The 7,717-nt window shown below is 64.6% G+C and overlaps 1 long non-coding RNA gene across 2 annotated transcripts; it reads right to left on the bottom strand.

The window, feature by feature from the left end:
* Positions 1-3,121: 3,121 nt before the first annotated feature.
* On the bottom strand, positions 3,122-7,381 carry LOC138101554 (uncharacterized). Of its 2 annotated transcripts, none has more exons than XR_011147190.1 (4): positions 6,840-7,381; positions 6,297-6,563; positions 3,850-3,944; positions 3,122-3,149 (listed from the first exon to the last, which is right to left on the bottom strand). It is a non-coding gene; the product is annotated as an uncharacterized lncRNA (long non-coding RNA). The 2 variants fall into 2 exon arrangements; XR_011147189.1 differs by having other exon boundaries at positions 6,297-6,566.
* Positions 7,382-7,717: the final 336 nt, after the last annotated feature.

Raw genomic sequence — 7,717 nt, forward strand, 5'->3', positions numbered from 1 at the left:
GGTGATTCCGGGGTATTCTGGGGTGATTTTGGGGTATTTTGGGGTGATTTTGGGGGGATTTGGGGGGTTTGGGGGTGACTCTGGGGTGATTCTGGGGTGATTCTGGGGTATTTTGGGGTGATTTTGGGGGGATTTGGGGGGTTTGGGGGTGACTCTGGGGCATTCTGGGGTGATTCTGGGGTATTTTGGGGTGATTCTGGGGTATTTTGGGGTGATTCTGGGGTATTTTGGGGTGATTTGGGGGGATTTGGGGGGTTTGGGGGTGACTCTGGGGCATTCTGGGGTGATTCTGGGGTGATTCTGGGATATTTTGGGGTGATTTTGGGGAGGGGTCTCACCGGTGTACTCGGGTCCCGGGGATGAGGGATTGGGTGGGATTCTGGGGTGATTCTGGGGTGATTCTGGGGTGATTTTGGGGTGATTTTGGGGGATTTGGGGGGTTTGGGGGTGATTCTGGGGTATTTTGGGGTGATTCTGGGGTGATTCTGGGGTATTTTGGGGTGATTTTGGGGGGATTTGGGGGGTTTGGGGGTGACTCTGGGGTGATTCTGGGGTGATTCTGGGGTGATTTTGGGGAGGGGTCTCACCGGTGTACTCGGGTCCCGGGGATGAGGGGTTGGGTGGGATTCTGGGGTGATTTTGGGGTGATTCTGGGGGATTTGGGGGGTTTGAGGGTGACTCTGGGGTGACTCTGGGGTATTTTGGGGTGATTTTGGGGAGGGGTCTCACCGGTGTACTCGGGTCCCGGGGATGAGGGGTTGGAGTCGTGGTCCCACTCCCGCCCTGGGGGGGGGGGCTCGGCTGGGGGACCCCGGCCCCGAGGGGGACCCGGCCCGGCTTGGTGGGGGGGAAAAGAGGGGGGTCAGGGCTGAGAGACCCCAACCCCGAACCCCAAATTCCTCCCCAGACCCCAAAATTCCCACTCAGAACCCCCAAAGCCCCCCCAAAAAAACCCCCAAATCCCCCCCCCCAAGACACCCAAACCTCTCTCCCACCCCCCCAAACCCCCTCAAAATCCCCCCTAAACCCCAAATTTCCGCCCCAAACCCCAAATTTCCGCCCCAAACCCCCAAAATTTCCTCCCCTGGACCCCAAATTCCCCTTCCCCCCCCCCCTCCCCGAGACCCCCGGACCCCCCCCCCCTCACCTGTTGCCGCGCCCCCCCCCCGGTTCGGCCACGCTGGACAGGGACAGGGTGCTCTGGGAATAGACCTTGGACAGCCGCGAGCCTGGGGGGGGGCACGGTCTGAGACCCCCCCCCCAAAACCCCAGAGACCCCCCCCCAGACCCCCAGAGACCCCCCCAAAACCCCAGAGACCCCCCCCAAAACTCCCCCAGCCCCAGGGACAGGGTGCTCTGGGAATAGACCTTGGACAGCCGCGAGCCTGGGGGGGGGCACGGTCTGAGACCCCCCCCCAAAACCCCAGAGACCCCCCCCAGACCCCCAGAGACCCCCCCAAAACCCCAGAGACCCCCCAGACCAGAGACCCCCCCAGACCAGAGACCCCCCAGAACCCCAGAGACCCCCCGAAACCTCAGAGACCCCCCCCAAAACCCCAGAGACCCCCCAGACCCTCAGAGACCCCCCCCAAAACCCCAGAGACCCCCCCAAAACCCCAGAGACCCCCCAAAACCCCAGAGACCCCCCCCAAAACCCCAGAGACCCCCCAAAACCCCAGAGACCCCCCCCAAAACCCCAGAGACCCCCCCAAAACCCCAGAGACCCCCCCCAAAACTCCCCCAGCCCCAGGGACAGGGTGCTCTGGGAATAGACCTTGGACAGCCGCGAGCCTGGGGGGGGGCACGGTCTGAGACCCCCCCCCAAAACCCCAGAGACCCCCCAAACCCCAGAGACCCCCCAAAACCTCAGAGACCCCCCCAAAACCCCAGAGACCCCCCCAAAACCCCAGAGACCCCCCTAAAACCCAGAGACCCCCCAAAACCCAGAGACCCCCCAAACCCCAGAGACCCCCCAGACCCTCAGAGACCCCCCCCCAAAACCCCAGAGACCCCCAAAACCTCAGAGACCCCCCCCAAAACCCCAGAGACCCCCCAGACCCTCAGAGACCCCCCCCAAAACCCCAGAGACCCCCCAAAACCCCAGAGACCCCCCCAAACCAGGGACCCCCCAAAACCCCCCAGAGACGCCCCCAAAACCCCAGAGACCCCCCCCAAACCAGGGACCCCCCCAAAACCCCCAGAGACCCCCCCGAGACCCCCCAAAACTTCCCCAGAGACCCCCCAGGACCCCCCAAACCCCTCCCCCAAATGAGATCCCTTTTTTGGGGTCTGAACCCACCCCCCCCAAAGCCCCCAGACCCATTTCTAGGGTCCCCCCAAGCCCCCAGACCCACTTCTAGGGTCCCCCAGCCCCTCCCCAGAGCCCCCAGCCCCATTTCTAGGGTCCCCCAAAGCCCCCAGACCCACTTCTAGGGTCCCCCAGCCCCTCTCCAAAGCCCCCAGCCCCATTTCTAGGGTCCCCCAGCCCCTCCCCAAAGCCCCCAGCCCCATTTCTAGGGTCCCCTAACCCCCCCAAAGCCCCCAGCCCCATTTCTAGGGTCCCCCAACCCCTCCCCAAAGCCCCCAGCCCCATTTCTAGGGTCCCCCAAAGCCCCCAGCCCCATTTCTAGGGTCCCCTAACCCCCCCAAAGCCCCCAGCCCCATTTCTAGGCTCCCCCAACCCCTCCCCAAAGCCCCCAGACCCATTTCTAGGCTCCCCTAACCCCCCCAAAGCCCCCAGACCCATTTCTAGGGTCCCCCAGCCCCTCCCCAGAGCCCCCAGCCCCATTTCTAGGGTGCCCCAAAGCCCCCAGCCCCATTTCGTGCCCCCCACCCCGTACCCAGCAGCCCCCGGGGGGGGCTCCTCGCCAGGGCCGAGTCGTCGCAGCAGCGGGGCCGGGGTCTCCCCGCGCCCCCTCCCCGATTTTGGGGGTCCCGGGGGGGTCCTCGGCCGCTGCCCCCCCCCCGATTTTGGGGCGGGGGTCCCGCGGGGGGGTCTCAGGACCTTCTCCAGCTCCTCCATCAGCTTCAGCTGCTGCCGCCGCTCGTACTCGAGCCGGGTGAACTCCCCCCGCCGTGACCCCCCCCCAAATTCCTCCTCCGGGGGGGGCCGGGGGGGTGCCGGGGGCTGGGGGGGCTCTGCTGGGGGTCTGGGGGGGGGGAGGGGGAAAGGGTCAAAGACCCCTCCAAAAAAGGGGAAAAATTCCCCCAAAAATCCTCCCCGAGGGGAGAAATTGGAGGAAAAGGGGAGAGACCCCTCCCCAAATTGACCTCGGGGGGTGGGGGGGAATGGGGGGGGGGGTCTGCTGGGGGTCTGGAGGGGGGGAAGGATCAAAGACCCCCACCCCCAGATTCTCCTCATGGGGGGGGTTTGGGTACCCCCCCTGTTTTTTCCGAGTTTTGAGGTCCCCCCTCTCCATTTTTTGGAGCCCCCTCCTCAAATTTAGCTGCCCCCCCCCACCCCTCTTTATTCCCCCCTCCCCAATTTTTAGGAATCCCCTCCCCATTTTTAGGAGCCCCCTCCCCTCCATTTTTAGGAGCCCCCCCCTCCATTTTTTGGAGCCCCCTCCTCAATTTTAGGTGCTCGCCCCCCTTTATTCCCCCCTCCCCAATTTTCAGGAACCCCCTCCCCATTTTTAGAGCTCCCCCCTCTCCATTTTTTGGAGCCCCCTCCTCAAATTTAGCTGCCCCCCCTGCCCCCTTTATTCCCCCCTCCCCAATTTTTAGGAACCCCCTCCCCATTTTTAGACACTCCCCCCCTCCAATTTAGGAGCCCCGCCCCTCCCCATTTTTAGACCCCCCTCCTCCCCATTTTTTGGAGCCCCCTCCCCAAATTCGGCCCCCCCTGACCTGTCCGGGGGCTGCTCCTGCCCCGCCCCCCAGAGGCGCCGCTGCCGCAGGGGGGGAGGGGCGCGGCGGGGGGGGGGCTGCTCCGAGTCATCGAGCTGGGAGGGGGAGAGCGACAGCCATGGGGACACCCCCGGACAGCCCCAGTGCCACCCCCAGTGCCACCCCCAGTGCCACCACCCCAGTGTCACCATCCCCAGTGCCACCATCCCAGTGCCACCACCCCAGTGTCACCATCCCAGTGTCACCACCCCCAGTGCCACCCCCAGTGTCACCACCCCAGTGTCACCACCCCAGTGCCACCACCCCAGTGTCACCACCCCACTGCCACCACCCCAGTGCCACCATGGTGTCACCATCCCAGTGCCACCACCCCAGTGCCACCATCCCAGTGTCACCATCCCCAGTGCCACCCCCAGTGTCACCATCCCAGTGTCACCACCCCCAGTGCCACCACCCCACTGCCACCACCCCAGTGCCACCATCCCAGTGTCACCACCCCACTGCCACCACCCCAGTGCCACCATGGTGTCACCATCCCAGTGCCACCACCCCAGTGCCACCATCCCAGTGCCACCACCCCCAGTGCCACCATCCCAGTGCCACCACCCCCAGTGCCACCATGGTGTCACCATCCCAGTGCCACCACCCCAGTGCCACCATCCCAGTGCCACCACCCCAGTGCCACCATCCCAGTGTCACCACCCCCAGTGCCACCATCCCAGTGCCACCACCCCCAGTGCCACCATGGTGTCACCATCCCAGTGTCACCATCCCCAGTGTCACTATCCCCAGTGCCACCCCCAGTGTCACCATCCCCAGTGCCACCATCCCAGTGCCACCACCCCCAGTGCCACCATGGTGTCACCATCCCAGTGTCACCATCCCCAGTGTCACCATCCCCAGTGCCACCCCCAGTGTCACCATCCCCAGTGTCACCATCCCAGTGCCACCACCCCAGTGTCACCATCCCCAGTGTCACCACCCCAGTGTCACCACCCCAGTGCCACCACCCCAGTGTCACCATCCCAGTGTCACCATCCCCAGTGCCACCACCCCAGTGCCACCCCCAGTGCCACCATGGTGTCACCACCCCAGTGCCACCATCCCCAGTGTCACCATCCCAGTGCCACCATCCCAGTGCCACCCCCAGTGCCACCACCCCAGTGCCACCATGGTGTCACCATCCCAGTGCCACCCCCAGTGCCACCACCCCAGTGCCACCATGGTGTCACCATCCCCAGTGCCACCACCCCAGTGCCACCATGGTGTCACCACCCCAGTGCCACCATCTCAGTGTCACCCCCAGTGCCACCACCCCAGTACCACCCCCAGTGTCACCACCCCAGTGCCACCATGGTGTCACCACCCCAGTGTCACCATCCCAGTGCCACCCCCAGTGTCACCATCCCAGTACCACCCCCAGTGTCACCATCCCAGTACCACCCCCAGTGTCACCATCCCTAGCGCCACCATCCCCAGTGCTGCCATCTCAGTGCCACCACCCCAGTGCCACCACCCCCAGTGTCCCTGTGCCACCCCAGTGTCACCACCCCAGTGCCACCACCCCAGTGCCATCATCCCAGTGCCACCACCCCCAGCGCCACCACCCCCAGCGCCACCATCCCCAGTGCCACCACCCCCAGTGCCACCACCCCCAGCGCCACCATCCCCAGTGCCACCACTCCAGTGTCACCACCCCAGTGTCACCACCCCCAGTGTCCCCAGACCACCAGGTCCCCTGTCCCAGCGCCACCACCTCTCCTGGATCCCAGTCCACGCCCCTTGTCCCAGTGCCACCATCTCCATCCTCCCAGTCCCTCCCTGTCCCAGTGCCACCTTGTCCCTTGTGCCACCACTGCCACCATCCCAGTGCCACCCTGTCCCTTGTCCCAGTCCCTCCTCCCAGTGCCATCTCCATCCCAGTACCACCACTGCCACCATCCCAGTGCCACCTCCATCCTCCCAGTCCCCTCCCTGTCCCAGTGCCACCCCGTCCCTTGTCCCAGTCCCTCCCAGTCCCCCATCCCAGTGCCACCTCCGTGCCCTCCCAGTCCCTCATCCCAGCGCCACCTCCATCCCCTCCCAGTCCATCCCAGTCCCTCCCAGTCCCTCATCCCATTGCCACCTCCATCCCCTCCCAATCCCTCCCAGTCCCTCATCCCAGCGCCACCTCCATCCCCTCCCAGTCCCTCATCCCAGTGCCACCCTGTCCCTTGTCCCAGTCCCTCCCAGTCCCTCATCCCAGCACCACCTCCATCCCCTCCCAGTCCCTCATCCCAGTGCCACCTCCATCCCCTCCCAGTCCATCCCAGTCCCTCCCAGTCCCTCATCCCAGTGCCACCTCCACCCCCTCCCAGTCCCTCATCCCAGTGCCACCTCCACCCCCTCCCAGTCCCTCCCAGTCCCTCCCAGTCCCTCATCCCCTCCCTCTCCCCATGCCCCCGTACCTTACAGAAGAACCCCACGCTGGCCCGGGGCCCCCCGTTGCCCCCCTCAGTGGGGGACCCCTCCAGCGAGTCCCCTTCTCCTTCCTCCTCCTCTTCTTCCTCCTCCTCCTCCTCCTCCTCCTCATCCCGGGGCGCTCCCCGGGCCGTGCCCTTCTCCCCGGGGGACAGGGACACGTCGCTGGTGCCATCCCCGCACGCCCTCGCCCGCAGCGTGCCCTTGCCGGGCACCGGGGGGGACTCGGGGGGGCCCGAGGTGGGCGGGGGTCTCTGCTGGGGGCAGAAAAGGGGGGGTTATGGGGGGGGAGGACACCCCCACGGTGTCACAGTGGCCCCACACTGTGGCCCCAAGGTGTCCCCGAGGCTGCTCGGGTAAAACGCGCGCCCGAATCTGAGCGGAATCGGCCCAAATTTGAGGTAAATCAGCGCAAAATCTGACCCGAATCACCTCAAATCTGACTCAAAATCTGCACTAAATGACCCCAAATCTGACCCGAAATCCCCCCAAATCTGACCTGAATCACCTCAAATCACCCCAAATCTCACCTCCTCCTCGTCCTGCTGCTCCTCCTCCTCCTCCTGGCCGTCGGCGAAGCGCAGCGAGCTGCGGGTCTGACCCGAACCGCCCCAAATCTGACCCAAATCTGACCCGAACTGCCCCAAATCTGACCCAAATCACCCCAAATCTGACCCAAATCTGACCCAAACCGCCCCAAATCTGACCCAAATCACCCCAAATCTCACCTCCTCCTCGTCCTGCTGCTCCTCCTCCTCCTCCTGGCCGTCGGCGAAGCGCAGCGAGCTGCGGGTCTGACCCGAACCTCCCCAAATCTGACCCAAATCTGACCCGAACCGCCCCAAATCTGACCCAAACTGCCCCAAATCTGGCTCAAACCGCCCCAAATCTGACCCAAATCTGACCCAAATCTGCCCCAAACCTGGCTCAAACCGCCCCAAATCTGACCCAAATCACCCCAAATCTCACCTCCTCATCATCCTGCTGCTCCTCCTCCTCCTCCTGGCCGTCGGCGAAGCGCAGCGAGCTGCGGGTCTGACCCGAACCTCCCCAAATCTGACCCAAATCTGACCCAAACTGCCCCAAATCTGACCCAAATCTGACCCGAACTGCCCCAAATCTGCCCCAAACTGCCCCAAATCTGACCCAAATCACCCCAAATCTCACCTCCTCATCATCCTGCTGCTCCTCCTCCTCCTCCTGGCTGTCAGCGAAGCGCAGCGAGCTGCGGGTCTGACCCGAACCGCCCCAAATCTGCCCCAAATCTGCCCCAAACTGCCCCAAATCTGGCTCAAATCACCCCAAATCACCCCAAATCTCACCTCCTCCTCGTCCTGCTGCTCCTCCTCCTCCTCCTGGCCGTCGGCGAAGCGCAGCGAGCTGCGGGTCTGACCCGAACCTCCCCAAA

Source organism: Aphelocoma coerulescens, unplaced genomic scaffold (genome assembly GCF_041296385.1).
Source record: "Aphelocoma coerulescens isolate FSJ_1873_10779 unplaced genomic scaffold, UR_Acoe_1.0 HiC_scaffold_336, whole genome shotgun sequence".
Lineage (NCBI taxonomy): Eukaryota > Metazoa > Chordata > Aves > Passeriformes > Corvidae > Aphelocoma > Aphelocoma coerulescens.